Source organism: Sciurus vulgaris (assembly GCF_902686455.1).
Source record: "Sciurus vulgaris genome assembly, chromosome: 15".
NCBI classification, from domain to species: domain Eukaryota; kingdom Metazoa; phylum Chordata; class Mammalia; order Rodentia; family Sciuridae; genus Sciurus; species Sciurus vulgaris.
In genome coordinates this window covers 79,474,569-79,490,253 of record NC_136476.1, presented here as the reverse complement: position 1 = coordinate 79,490,253, position 15,685 = coordinate 79,474,569, and the positions used below count along the sequence as shown (strand labels likewise).

The following is a 15,685-nucleotide window of genomic DNA, read 5'->3' as shown; positions in this document are numbered from 1 at the left end:
AAAATTCTATGATTTGGTACACACCAAGCATTCCATACTAAATTTTGTGCCATGCTTCTGTGGTGTTTCGGGTATGTGGCAATTCATTCTGTTTGTGCTCATAGGTAGACCACAAATCTGGGAGAAACAATATACTGGTGATCAACTAGCAACTCTGTTACTTAAGTGTCTTATCCTATGGTACACATAATTTATTTTTGACCTAGTCAATAACTTTGCTGGCTTCTGTAGGTAAATGCAGTTTCCCCCCCCTCTTCATGGTGTAGGATTTTCATAGGTGCTGTACCACAGAGCTACATCTCTAGTTCTTTTTTTTTAATTTTTTATTTTAAGACAGCAGCTGGCTTCAACTTGAAATCCTCCTGTCTCAGTCTCCCAAGGCATTGGGGTTAACAAATGTGTACCACTGAGCTCAACCAAAGACATTGCTTTAATTCATTAAAAGGTACTGGAATTTGATCAGCTGGATGCCAGTGCCAAGAAATGACACATTTTGTTTTTGGTTTTAATTAGTCACTCATGACAGTAGAATGCATTTTGACACATTGTACACAAATGGAGCATAACTTCTCATTCCTCTGGCTGTAAGCAGTAATGAGTCACACCAGTAGTGTCATCATACATATAGGGTAATAATGCCTGTTTCACTCTACTGTCCTTCCCATCCCATCTGCTCTGCCCTACCCCTCCCCTCACTCCCCTCTACACAATCCAAAGTTCCTTCATTCTTCTCTACCCCACTTCCCCAACTATGGATCAGCGTCCTCTTATCAGAGAAAACATTCAGCCTTTGGTTATTTGGGGACTGGCTTATTTCACTTAACACTATATTCTGTAGTTCCATCCATTTACCTACAATGTCATAACTTCATTCTTCTTTTAAGGGTGAGTAATATTCCATTTTGTATATACGTACACATTTTCTTTATCCATTCATCTGTTGAAGGGCATCTAGGTTGGTTCTATAGTTTAGCTGTTGTGAATTGAGCTGGCTGTGACACTGTAGAATGCTGATTTTAAGTCCTTTGGTTATAAACTGAGGGGTGGGATAGCTGGGTCAAATGATGGTTCCATTCCAAGTTTTCAGTCATCATCAACTCAGTAGAGGTGGTAAATACCTTCTGTGAGGATATCCAGTACACCTAGGTGCCTGTGGCTGATGCACCCATCTCACAGCTCTATGACTTCTTTTACCCTATCGCCACCTGCATCCACTGTGTGGAAATGAAGCAGGGCCATACACTGCTACACTCTGCCACTGGTGTCAGCTGCTCAGCCACTTTGTGCCTTGCCTACCTCATGAAGTACCATGCCATGTCCCTGCTGGATGCCCACATGTGGACCAAGTCATGCTAGCTCATCATCTGACCCAACCATGGTTTTTGGGAGCAACTCATCCACTGTGAGTTCCAGCTGTTTGGCAGGAATACTGTACACATAGTTAGCTCCCCATTGGGAATGATCCCTGACATCTATGAGAAGGGGATCCGATTGATGATTCCATTGTAAATTATCCCCCAAACCCCTCTTTAGGGTCAGTGTACAGATCTGATGTTTATCCTGTATCAGGATCTGAACTTGAACAATTTTGTTGATATAGGAATACACCAGATGATACCTTTTATAAGGGCAAGAAAAAAAGAAAGTGGTGCCACAGCTTTCAACTTTGTAATCCATGTCTTTAAAGATTAAACTCATTTGTTAGGTGGTGAAGATAAATTTTCTACCCTATGAGTGGCAGGCCATGGCTGCTGACCAGAGGGTGAAATGAGGCAGGTGGTACTCTGGACAAAGAGACCAGTGCCCCAATGCCTGGAATCCTGCTGCCCTTCCCTAGACTGAACAACTCACAAATAAGTCTGCTGCAGTCCTACTTTGTTCCTTCCATCCCAAAGCCAGAGCCTTAAGCATGCTGGCACCCCCTGAACTTTTCACAGTAAGTGCCAACCTACTGGATAAGTGGCCTTCAAATAGTGCTTTGGGAACCCTAGAGGCCCAAAACAACCCTACATCCACCTTCACCACAGTGGTCCTACTTTAGTTTTCTAGATCAGATTCACACAGAATATAGTTTTCAAGTAAACATTCCACCGTTATTTAAAAAAAAAAAAAAAAAATCTTCCGCATCCTCACAGAAATGGGCAACATCTGGACCCATCTGCTTGTTTCTTGCTGTTTCTCTTTTTGGGAATCTTGACTATACCTTGACCAAATATATATTTCATGGCCTCTCTTCAGGAGAAGGTGTTCTTCATGGCTGTGAAATACATTACTGAAACTGTCCTTTATGCTGCTTGGATCCTTAAACTCTTCTTTCCTGGAAAATTTAACATATAGTTCCAGTCCCATCACATTTTCCATGTCCTGATGTTGGCAGCAGCCTTCATCTACTTCAGTAGCAGGGCCCCAACCTTCAGGAATTCCATTATGGCCTAGAAGGTGGCTGTATTGATGACTACGTTCTCTGAACCTTCCCACCTTGGGGTGGAGGAGGAACTTCCCAAGTGCTTTTAGAAGTAACTTCTTTGCTGAAGTGACAGGAAGAGTCTGAGTTGTATGTTTCTAGAAGAAACTTCTTAGATAATTCAGTACCAGTCAAACTTAAGCTCTCTTTCATAGCCATTGGGCAATAAACTTTCCATTTCTATACCTCTGACGGGGGACGTTGGGGATGGTCAACACAGTCATCCCCTCCTGGGCAGTTAACTCTCCTCAGCAAGACAACTACTAGTCCCTCGCAGAGACAGTACTTTGAAGCTCATTTTGAGATTTGACCTTTCCCTTCCTGGGAAAAATTTGTGGACTAGCACTCTTCAGAAATTGTTACTCCACCCCCTCCCTAAGAAAATGTTTCTCCCTTATCCCCATCCTTACTTTGTAACCTGGCTTATAACTCACCATGCATATTTATTTATTTATTTGAATTTTGCTTTCACGCATGTATATAGGGTAATGTTTGTCTCAGTTGAGCATCCTTCCATCAACACCCACCCTACCCTTCCCTTCACTTCCCTCTTTACATTCCAAAGTTCCTTCATTCTTCCTTACCCCTCCCTCCCCAGGCTATGGATTAGCATCTGTTTATCAGAGAAAACATTCTGCCTTTGGTTTTTTGGGATTTGGCTTAGCACTTAGCATGATAGTCTCCAGTTCCATCCATTTACCTGCAAATGCCATAATTTCATTCTTCTTTAAGGCTGAGTAATATTCTATTGTGTATGTGTACTGCATTTCTTTATTCATTCATCTGTTGAAGGGCATCTATGTTGGTTCCATAGCTTTGCTATTGTGAATTGAGCTGCTACGTTGATGTGGCTGCTGGCTGCATCACTGTAGTATGCTGGTTTTAAGTGCTTTGGGTATAAACCCAAGGAGTGGGATAGATGGGTCAAATGGTGGTTCCATTCCAAGTTTTCTTAGGAATCTCCATACTGCTTTCCAAAGTCCACCATCCATCAGCATGCTTTACAAAAACAATTATGACCCAGTCCCATCTTTCTAGGCTCTTGATCTGCTTACATAGCAGGAAGAATAAAGACACCAAATTTTACATAGCACAGCTAATCATGGAAGTGTGTCCAGGCTTCAAATAACTTGAGTTTTAATTTTTTTTTTTCTTGGCAGAGTAATGTAAAATTAAACTGGGGAAAGATATTTAATATTTAATAATAACCTTTAAAAAGAAACATGCTATCAATTCTATGTATCCTGATGGAAAGACTGTGACGATAATAAAAGTACAGCAGAAAAAAAAGATGGATTTAAAAAATGTTGATAATTAAATGTGAGAGTCTGAAGTATCTTAAGAGATCATTTTCCTTTGGTGAAAAAAAGCCCAGAAATAGGCAACTTGTTGGAGGGCACACATTTGAGGGAACTTAAAATGCATGAACTCTTAATTCTCCTTATTACTACACCCAATGGTGGACATAAATGACAGTGTACATCTTTGAATTGTTGTTAATTGATACAATTATTACCCTTTATCCTGGCAATGTATGCATCTTAGAGTTCTTTTACCTTTTTCAACGTATACTTTATTTTAGTTGTGTACTTTATTGTAAATAATATGTAGAATACTTTTAAATATTACGTTTTTATAATAGTATAGCTGTTTATATTCACTAGGATTTACCAATATTTGTAGCACTTTTTTTGCTCTTTTTCATGTCTGAATTTCAGACCGTTTATCTTTTATAATTTTCTTTCAACCTAAAGCATACCCTTTAGAATTTTCTCTTAGTATTAGTTTGCTGGTGGCATAGTCTATTTTGTTTTTCTGAAAATGCTTTGCTTGCATTCATTCCTGTAGGATATATGCATTGGGTATAGAATTCTTTATTGGTATTTATCTTTTTTAAGCACATTGAAGATACTTTTCCTCAGTTTTTTAACTTTGTTATTAATAATGAGAACTGTCAGTCTATCCCCCCTTTGAAGGTAATCTATTTTATCTCATTTAAATTTTGTAACATTTTTGGGATGTAGGTTTTATTTTTGTTTGTACAGATGAGAATAGAAACTGAGGATTATTTACCACTGTCAAACAGGAAATACTAGATTAAAATTCAGTTCTGTCACAAAAAGCTTTTACCTTGCTTGCTTTTCCTTACTAGTTCTAACTAAATCAAAATGCATTTTCACCTATTTAACAGTAGTTTTTCAGCTTTTATAGGCATACTAGAATTTGAAACATAGTTATGGCCCTCAATTTATAGTTTGGAGAAAAGCGTATTTAAAGTTGAAATATGAGGTGTAGTACACAATTAATAGCTTGGTATTAGTGGTAGCTTGTGGCAATTACTAAAAGAATTTATGCAAACAGAATTCCAGACTGGACCTGTCAGAGAATATCTTGTGAATGAGGTGGAACTGGTTTGAACTCCAGGCAGAGTTTGGGGTGAAAATTGTAGAGGTTATTTTAGTCAGGAGTAAAGTTACATGAAGAAAGGTGTAGAGAAGAAAATGATGGATTTGAAGGACTGGTGAGAAGATCAATTTGGCTGTAGCCGGAGTTTAAATATTATTTTTGGCTATAAAATTGTGTGTGAGGTGGTGCCTCATTATGGAGAACCATACATTTCTATTCTTTATCATTTAGGGAATAGGTAGTATTTTGAAGAGTTGTTTGGGGGTGGGGTGATAACAGTGATTATTTAGAGGACAACAACTTGACTTGACTTTGTAGTTCAACTAAGATTTCAATTATAGCTTTGTCACTTTCTTGCTTATGTTGTCATGTGTAAATTGGAAATAATAGTACTTACTTTGGATGGTTGCAAAGATTAAATGAAATATGTGTAGTGTACTTAGAACAGTGCCTGGAACATAGTAGGCACTATTTAAGTGTTAGTCATAATCTGTTATCATTGTAATTGTTACTAAATGTGTGTTAATATTCTCCCTAACATTTGGCACATTGGTAATCACAATTCTGGTCATCAGTAGAATGTATATTATTAATCAAATTATATTTTAATACTTCTGTATCTAACAGAATCAAAACCCTTACAAATTGTATTTACTAAATAATAATTCACTTAAAAGGTTATTTCTCCCTTACATCATTTTGTTCTTACATATTCTGTATCATTTCTGGTTCACTCTTAATTCATTTTGTTAATAAAAACAATAGTGAAGAAAGGCAAAGCAAATATTCTAAGAATTATAGTAAAAAGGAAAGAAGTTACTCTTAACTGAATCTGTGAATCAACGAAGGAATCTCTAAAGATGTCATAGGAAAGACTTAAGAATTACTGTGGTTGCTGAATTTGGAAATATCATCTGTGGACACTTTAATTTGAACTGTAAAGAATAAAGAACTGCCTACTCTGTTAAAATTTTATTCCAAGGGAAATTGTATAAAGTTATTGAAGCATCAGGACTAATAGGCAAGAAAAGCATTTAAGTGAAGGTTCATTAATCTTTAAGAAGTTGAAAAGCCAACATGTGGCAGAGAAGCCAGTATGGATTTGCAATATTAAAATGCCAGCATCTTCAAATATTGTCATAAAGGGCAATGGGAAATAATTTGAGAATGGACACCACTTATTTGTATTTTTAACGGTAGATGAGTTCAGAATTAAATATTTTTAGGGAAACTGACGAGTAGTTAATTGTGATTTTTAAATGAGGTTTAACTATCTTCTGACTGTTTATTAAGGACCATGTAAATTTGCATTGACTAGAGAATTTGCCTTTCAGTGGACATCCTGTAAGTCCAGAAGAACTAAACACATGGTGCTCTTTCTTAGATTGTATTTCAGATCTTCTTTGGTCTATCACTAGAACTTTGAGCCTTGTTGTTTTAATTGGTGACTTAACAAAAGAATTCCTTTAAATGCTCTCATTTTTCCTATTTGTTTCCATATTCTTTTTGTTTTATAAGTTGGCAAAAGAGTATTTTTGCATATGGCCTGTTACTCTTGGAATAAGAGACTTTTTTCCTTTCTAATGTGCTTTCCTAACCTTTAACTACCCTGTTAACAGATTTTCCATCTATTCCGTGATTTGAATAACATTTTTTTTAAAAAGCCTGACTTATATTTTCATGTGACAATATCATTTAGGGTTGTATGACTCTTATTCATTATTATAGTGATTCTTGAAGATGCTTTATCTTTTTTTTTAAGTAACAAAAAGTTTAATATATTTTGATATTTTCACATTTTACTTTTTGAATAAAGTGCCAAATACGTTTCCTACTTCTGCTAATTAGTTAGCACTGACATATTGACTTCAAGTGGTTAGAGAGAATCTGTCAGGTTGTCATCAGTCCATTCCACCTCCTCATGTTTGAATTTCTTTGATACATAATCATCGTCTTCTTAGCCCTTCCTCTTTGTAATTACCTTAAGTGCAAACTCTGCAGAATGACATCGCTCCAACTTCTGTTTTAGAATGGCAACTTCTTCTGATCTGGGTGGTTCATACTTTTTTACTAAGTTTCTCATGCTTTTCATTATATCTAGTAACTGTGACAAGCAAGTTCTATTTTCTCTCAGCATTAGACTCTGATAAATAACTTTCCATAGCAATCCCAGCCCTGGAGGCACTAGATAATGTGGCAGTCAAGGCAGTTTGCGAAAGTGTGGATAAAAGGTAAGCATCAGTCAGTGCAATTCTATTAAGAAAGTCATCAGCTGTTTTCCTCAAAATCTCTAGATTCTCCAACATGGGATAGCAGGTCTTAAATCAATGAGAAAGCCCTCAAATGGTCCATAAGAATTGTGGACAATAAGGTGAAAATTAAGCGGTTGTATAAGGAGTAGCTCATATTCCAAAATCTGTTCCAGTGCCTTCTCCTGTCCAAGAGGACTCTCCCCAAGTTTCCAACAAACTGAGGACTAGACACATTGAATTCATCTACTTTGCAAGCCAAAAATGCACAAGTAAGCATTATTATCCATGAGTGATTATTCCATTACAGAGTTATTGAGATAAAAATACTTGAAATACATGCAAGCTGCACCTACAACAGCCCATGGCATTGCTGGCTTAAACACTGAATAGAATTTTGGCAATTTTTCTCATAGTATTTGCAGAGTGCCATTTCATCATGAGGTTCAAGAAAGACTGGATCATTTTGCTTTTATCTTTTAGGTTGACTTTGCAGTGTAAATAATGCTAAATGGAAACATTTTGAGTTACTGGATGATCATTTCTTCCTGACTCCTTTGTTTGTTCTTTAATTTTTTGTGGTATGGGGATTGAACCCAAGGCTTGTCATATGCTAGCCAAGCACTTGACTGTTGAGCTGCATCCCCAGTTCTTAGCTCAATTTTTAATTAATTCATAATACTTTGAGGCAGCTAAGGTGGCTGTCTTTTACTTGAGGGCACTTTGTTTTGAAGGACCATAGGTTTTGGCATATAGCAGACTTAGGTTCAAATTGTAGATTTGCCCCTTTGTGCCTTTTGGACAAGTTACATAATTATTTGAGTTTTTGTTCTTAATTCTTAAAATGGAGACAGATCATAAGGTCTTGCAGTTTTAATGTAAATGTTAAGTTGCATGGTTAGTGTAAAGTGTCTTGTATATTCTATGGAACACTGGAGATCAAAAAATGAAGGCTTATTTGTCAAGGTGATCAGCTTACAAAATTGGTCATGCAATTATGCACAACATGGTAGCAGTGGTGCTATTTGTGTGAACGGTTCTTTTAAATGAATTATTTGGAAATAAAGCACCTTTAAAATGACATGTAGTCAGCATCTCAGTTAAAGCACATTCCTATAAACTTGGATTTGCTTCTCAGTAAAAAGTGGTAAGCACACTGCAGCTATGGTCATGGTGTGTAAAATGCTTAGAACTGGTAGAGATAACCCAGTGGCAAAACTTATATGTTTTCAGTTATGTGTCTAGCTGTGCTGCAGCTATAGAGAATAATGAGGACTTGTATATATTCTCCACTAGAGGTATTAGAGTCATAAGTGGGTTGTCAGTTATTTATTCATTTGTTTATTGATTTGACAAATAGTTGAGAACCTGTTTTCTAGGTGTTATGATATGTACTAGGAGTACAACAAAGAACAAAGCATAGTATTTTAGCTTCAAGGAACAGGTAGTGCTTAGAAATTGAACTTTGGTATCAGGTAACTGATTTAGTAACAAAGGTTATGAAACATAAGTTTGAATTTATATCTTTGCTCTGTTACTTGCTAGCCCTATGATTTTGGGCAAACTAATCCCTCCGCCGAGCTCCTTAAAGTCATTCTTGTCCGGTTTTACAATAACTTTGAAGTATGGGGCAGGGGTTGTGGCTGAGTGGCAGAGTGTTTGCCTATTTTGTGTGAGGGACTGGGTTTGATCCTTAGCACCACATAACATAAAGGCATTCTATCAATCTACAATTCCAAAAAATCAAAAACAACAAGAATTCAGAGATGAAGAACCTGAGATTCAGAGAATTTGTTTGCTCAAGACTACTAACCTAGGAATGGTGTTAATAACTATTCAGACCAGAGTCTCTGATTATTAATGAGGGTGGTAAGGAACGGGGGCTAAAAAATGTGGATACCAGAAACTATAATGCAGAGTAAGCATATGAATCTAAAATCTTGTATTTAAAAATTAGACAGGATTTTACTGGGTGCAGTGGTGCATGTCTGTAATCTCAGCTACTTGGGAAGCTGCGACAGAAGGATCACAAGTTCGAGCCAATTTCTGCAATTTAGCAAGACCTTGTGTCAAAAAGTTAAAAGGCCTGAAGGTATAGCTCAGTGACAAAGCATACCTGGGTTCAATCCTCAGTACCAAAAAAAGAGAACCCCTCCCCAGGATTTTATATATACAAAATATACTTAAAAACATGACTCACACACATATCTGTATATATATGTTGGTATATGTATTCTATATCTGTGTATGTGTGTATATAATCCAGATTATTGTTACAGATTTTTGTTTTTGTTTGTTCATTTGACTGTAAGTAGATAACAGGTGTTGCCAGAAAGGAACTTAAAAAGTGCTTTGAGAGCACAGAAGAGGAAGAATTAGTTTTATGCTTGGGATGTGATGAGGGAAGGCTTTCTGGAGAGCTGGCATTGAGCTAACTTTTAAGAGGTGGGTGGGCTTTTCAGCAGAAACTTTATGGCATTATGAGTCATGAAGGAACCCCACCAGCTCTGCAGACAGGTGGTCTGGTTCTCATTTTGCCTCTGCCACTGACTAGCTGCTTGATCTCAGATAAGTTATTTCATTCCTTGAAATTATCATTGCACTTCGTCTGTGCAAGTGATACAACTGTAGCTTCCACAGAGGGTTTATGTGGATTAAATGAAGTAATGCATGTAAAATGTGTAGCTGAATGCTTTGTCATTATTACTGTTAAGGAATTATTGGGGAGGCCTTTTCAGGTTGAGGGAATTTAGCCTGTTCTGGTTTTCTGTCTTAATAATAAATATCAAGTTTTGATAAATGAACCTGGTGGTTGTACTTTTCCATTTATTAGTTATAGCCTCTGAATAATTGATATTTAGTCAGTATTATTCTTAAATTGCAGAATTTGTTACAGACTGAGAAAGTGCCAGTCACAAGCTCATGGTGTATTGTATTGCTGTTCCTTGAGTTCAGAAAATTGGAAGGTTGAAAGGATGATCTTCCTCTTTTAGACATTGTATTTTTTAGACTACTTCCATGAATGTTAGTTGTTTCACAGTAGCCTTGGGGAGCATATCGTGCTGGAGTTATTATTTTTCAGAAAGCAGAATTCACAGAGCCAGGAGAAGAAAAGCCTTTATGGCTGTAAATGGCCATTCCCAGCTCTGCAGCCCTGCATCTCTGACTTATATTCTATTTTTCCCTTTAGTTGTCTGTGAATACAATTATAGTCTGGAGACCTGAATTTGCATTTAATCTCCATCATTTATTAGTTGCATAATCTTCTAAGAATTGTTTAATTTTTAAGTCAGTCTTTTCCGTCTGCCAAATGTTAAGACTTTGAACTACATAGGATTGTTTGTGATGCTGAACTTATTTTGCATAATGCTTTATCAGAATTAGTTTGTATAATGCTATATGGGAATGTTTATTTAATACTCAAATTTATTCACTAGTGGCTTTGTTGCCTGCCTAGTGATAATGCAGGAAGAAAGTGTTCCTATTTTTAGTGTACCTTTAATGTTCTTAGAATGCTTATTTGGGGGTTGTTATCTTTGATAGTGAGGTAAAGGGTCTAAGGAAAGCCCTGGAGACCTGTGAGTGTTTGACAAGTGAATCACAACACTTAAATGACTGAATTCATTTCGTATCATTTGCTAGCATTGTTTGTTCCTTCCCTGTGTTTCTCTCTCTGTCACCTGATGATTAGACAGTTTAAAGCCTTATTGCTAATAAGTACATCATTTTAGAAGTTTGAAGTTAGTTTCGCATTAGAAAGTCAGACAGGGGGACCCTTTTTACATATGAAAATCATTGTTCTTGAGTACTTATCGATTATTTATATACACTGCTTCCGTCATGAACTTCTGTTACAGTTAGGAGAATGTAAGGTTCTGTAATGCTATTTTAATTGGAAAATGATAAAATACAGCATTTGAAACTCTTTAGAACGAATTTTCTCTCTTTTTTGATTCCATGGATTGAATCCAGGACTCACTTAACCACTGAGCTACATCATCAGCCCTTTTTTATTTTTTATTTTGAAACAGGGCCTCGCTAAGTTGTTGAGTCTGGCTTTGAACTTGCTATCTTCCTGCCTCAGCTTCCTAAGCTGCTGGGATTACAAGCATGTGCCACTGTGCTCAGTTTAGAACAAATTCTTTTTATACAATCTTATTTTCTCCTGAGGTTTTAAATATATGCATATTTATTTATCAAGTGGTTGAGTTGTTATGGAAACCCTACACTAATTTTTGTTTTCTTATTAGGGTAGACTTTTTTGGATTTTACTTGTTCTTTCTCTGAGCAAAAAGTTGGAAAGAATACTAAGTTGACTTCGAAGTATCATTCATAAGTAAGAAGACTCTTTTATGTTGGTGTTTGTATTTTAGGGGTTAGTTGAGAAACAAGCTGTCTTATAATCAGCATACTTAGAAGTTATGGAAGTTTTTGCTTTCCAGGATGTAGCAAGCCAAGAGGACTTATTAAATTGCAGTTTCATGAACATTATTGGATAGATCACAAGTCAAATCATCAGTCTGTGAATTATTCTTGGATATAATAACTTAAGATATTTTATGTATCAGCAATTCAACATTGTTATATATATTGGGAAAATAATATAACAACTTCATGTTTACATGTGGTACTGGGGAAGGAACTCAAGGCCTCACACTTTATAGGCAAGTGTTCTTATAGGCCATATCTGTAGTCCAACAACAGTTTACAATCAGGTAGATTTGACTTAAATTAAAAAAAAAAAAGTATATATATAATAAATAAATAAATAAATAAAATATATATATACACACACACCTTAATCAAGAGGACAGAAACTCAATTCAGTAAAAATTTAGGCAACTTAAAAAAAATTGGATGTAAAGTGTATAAAATTGGATAATGAATCAGCAGTAATCCTTATTTTTGACATAATCTCAATGGCCCACATATAGCCTATTTTTTTTTTTTTTTAATTCTTAAAGCTTAAGCACTTGCTTATTCACCACTGGGGAAAATGGTTGGTACTTAATAGCCTACATCTGACTTTCTAGATTCTCTCAACCATTCTGTGCTTTCCCCCATAGAATTCACAGTCTCAATTCTGTGTACATCGTTTCCTTGCCTTCTGTTTTTTTTTTTTTTTTTTTTTTTTTTTTTTGGTACTGAGTATTGAATCCAAGGGCCCTCAACCACTGAGCCACATCCCTACCCCTTTTTGTAACTTATTTAGAGACAGGGTCTCACTGAGTTACTGAGGGCCTTGCTAAGTTGTTGAGGCTGGCTCTGAACTCTCAAACCTCCTGTCTCAGCCTCCTGAGCTGCTGGGATTATAGGCGTGTGCCACTGTGCCCACCTTGCCTTCAGTTTTTGTATAACTTTATCACATTTGTATCTATTAGAAAAAAGACATTTATTTTGTTTTTATATTTATGAAATAAAACGATTATAAATAATCATTTGGGACTTAGCATTTTACTTAATATCATATTGCTAAGATTTATTCTTCTTTTTCCCCCAGAACCAGAGGTTGAACCCAGGAGTGCTTAACCACTGAGCCACATTCTCAGCCCTTTTTACATTTTATTTTGAGACAGGGTTTTGCTAAGTTTCTTGGGATCTTGCTAAGTTGCTGAGGCTGGCCTTGAACTTGCAGTCTTCCTGCCTCGGCCTCCCAGGTTGCTGGGATTACAGGCTTATGCCACAGTGCCTGGCCAAGATTTATTCTTACTGTTGTATGTCATTGTAATTCATTGATTTTTCTGAATAATACCCCTTTATATTTATATATATAACATAAATAAATATATATTTTAAAGTTCATTCATTCTGTGTCATGGGCATTTTTGCATATTTTTTTCCATTTTTTTTTTTTTTTTTTTTTTCCTATTGTGAGCAGTTTTGCTGTGAATGTTCTGACATCTCTCTTGATGTAAAACTAGGAGTAAAACTCCTGGGTTATAAAGTGTGGTATTATTCAGTTTGTGGAAATGAGACCAAACATTTTCCCCAACTGCAATGCATAAAAAACCCTGGAATCTCTATTCTTTGTACCTCTTGCTTGTTAGACTTCTGAATTTCTCAGAGCTCAAATAGATGTAAAATGCTATTTGACTTTTATTGCATTTATTTGATCACTTCTATATGAATTTTTCTTTTATTTTTATTGGTTTTGTGTTTTTTGGCTGTGAAATGGTTGTTCATCCCTACTTCCCACCACTCAGACTCCTGGGTTGTTTGTGCTTTTGTTCCTGATTTTAAAGACTTCTTTATATATTCTTGATGCTTACCTTTTGTTGGATGTATATATTCTAAAAAGTCTTTCCTTTTTTTTTTTTTTTTTTTTAATGATGCTGGGGTCCAACCCAGGGACTTAGACATGGTAGGTAGGCAAGCTCTCTACCACTGAGCTACATTTCCAGACCCCTAGGGTGTTTTATGATGAACAGAAGTTCTAGATTTTAATGTACTCAGATTTATTTTATAGTTACACTTTTTGTGTCTTGAAGAAATAATTGGCTTTTTTTCATATTGTCAATATTGGTTAGCACTACAGCTGACATTTATTTTTAAAAGTTTTAAGATTGCAGTGTAGAACAGCAGAAAAGGAAGAAGAAAAAGCAGAATGGGAACCATTTTAGAATATATATATATATATATATATATATATATAGTGTGTGTGTGTGTGTGTGTGTGTGTAAAAACTACAAATTGCCTATCCCCAACACCTAGATTGAAATAATTTATTAAAAGCTAGATACATATCTATGTTTTGACCTCAAGTACCGGAGTAGGGTTTACTAGCCTACTAGCATTGCTAAATTTTCATCAGCCTGTATGTTTCTTGAATGATTTACCCTCTCTCTGTGCTCCTACTTTCCTTCCTTTTTTTCTTCCTTTTTTTCTTCCTTTTTGTAGTGTCTATTGGTGAGAAAATGAGTATGACTTTGTGATCCATCAGACAAAATTTTAAAGGATGTAACATGTATTCATGTTATTTATTTTAGAAAGTATTTCTCTTGCTAAACTTTTAAGAAATTTCTATTGAAGCATTCTATAATAAGACATTTTAAAATAAAATTTTCTATACCCTAAATTTAAATTTTAAAAAATTGTTTCTATTAAATGGTATCGTGCTAGGCATTCACCTTATCAACAGTGTTTATGTGGTACATCCACATACAACTTGTCACTTCTGTATATGCACTCTGCAGATTTGAAATCCGGAGTCCCCTGTCACAGTGCTTGTGCCCTGCTATGCTTTTTTATATCATCATCCTGTGCATTTTATTTCTGTTTTTGAAAGAATTACACAGAAGAACTTGTTCTTTATTAAAGGGTATGATTTATTGCCATTATGAGGATACCTTTTATTTGTGTGGTGCTTTAGCAAGAGCTTTCTTGTGCATTTTCTTATATTTAAAACCTAAGTGGTTTGCAGGGCAGGTTATAGTCCTACTTTAAACTAATACTGAGACTCACAGGCATAAATGTTAGCATTTTCCTGGTACCTGTAGGCACTTAGTGTTTGTTGACTGGTAGTCTGGGTGTATGTGTGGATGGACAGATGGATGAAGGAATGAATGGCTAGTTATTCTCACTCTAATACTTTTTGGATTATAATATAGTTTCATTCTTCACTGTGCCCCAGCTGAGGTCTTGGTAGTAGACACTAAAGTATTAATTAATACGTTCACATCTGGGTATGATGGAGTAACTGGTTCTAGACTAGCCTTCCTGCCCCAAACAACCAAGAAACTAGACAAAATATATGAAATAAGCCTTTTGACCTTTGGGCAACAGATAGCACAGACAGTAATCTAAGTGTGCTGAGGAGGCACAGAATTGAGTTTGGGCTAAAATTTCAGGTCAGAGAAAAGGAAGCTGTATAGGAGAGGCTCCCAAATGTTTGTATGTAGGTCCCTTGTGAATTCTTGGCAGAGGGTTGGTGTTCTCCATTTTGGGAAAAGACTGTGGAAAGTTTCTCAGGTGACTGCTGCAGCATTGGCAGTGAAACAAGACAGTAATGGTATATGGTTGGGGGATATTGGCACTCTGTCCCAGCCACAATTAAGAGACCTAATCAATACCACAGCCATCTGGTGAGAAACAAGAACGATCATGTAGTAAAGCTGGGATCGGCAAATTACTGCAATAAAGTTTTATTAAAACACACACCTGTTCATTTATATATTGTCTCTGGCTATTTTACACTACGGTAATGAAGTTCAGTAGTTTGCCACAAATATGGTATGACCCACAAAGCAACAATATTTACCCTTTGGCACTTTCAGGAAAAAGTTTGCCAACTTCTGCTCTAGGCTAAGGCCTACTCTGAACCCAAGCTTACAGCCAATTCCTGACAGTCTTCAGCGGAATTAGAACTTGGAGGTTGAGTGCTGTCAGGGTAAAGGAACTTGGGAAACATCTTGGGCTTTCTGTAGATCTGCCTTAAGAAAAACATTACTAGGGCTGGGGCTACATGTAGCTCAGTGTCAGAGCACTCGTCTACCATGTGTGAGGTACTGGGTTTTATTACATAAAAGCAAGCAAAATAATGGCATTCTGTCCATCTACTACAACAAAA

At 36.2% G+C, this 15,685-nt stretch overlaps 1 pseudogene across 1 annotated transcript; it reads right to left on the bottom strand.

The window, feature by feature from the left end:
* Positions 1 to 2,251: 2,251 nt before the first annotated feature.
* On the bottom strand, positions 2,252 to 12,233 carry LOC306644788 (cyclin-H-like; annotated as a pseudogene). The gene has a single exon. The product of its transcript is annotated as a cyclin-H-like (transcript).
* Positions 12,234 to 15,685: the final 3,452 nt, after the last annotated feature.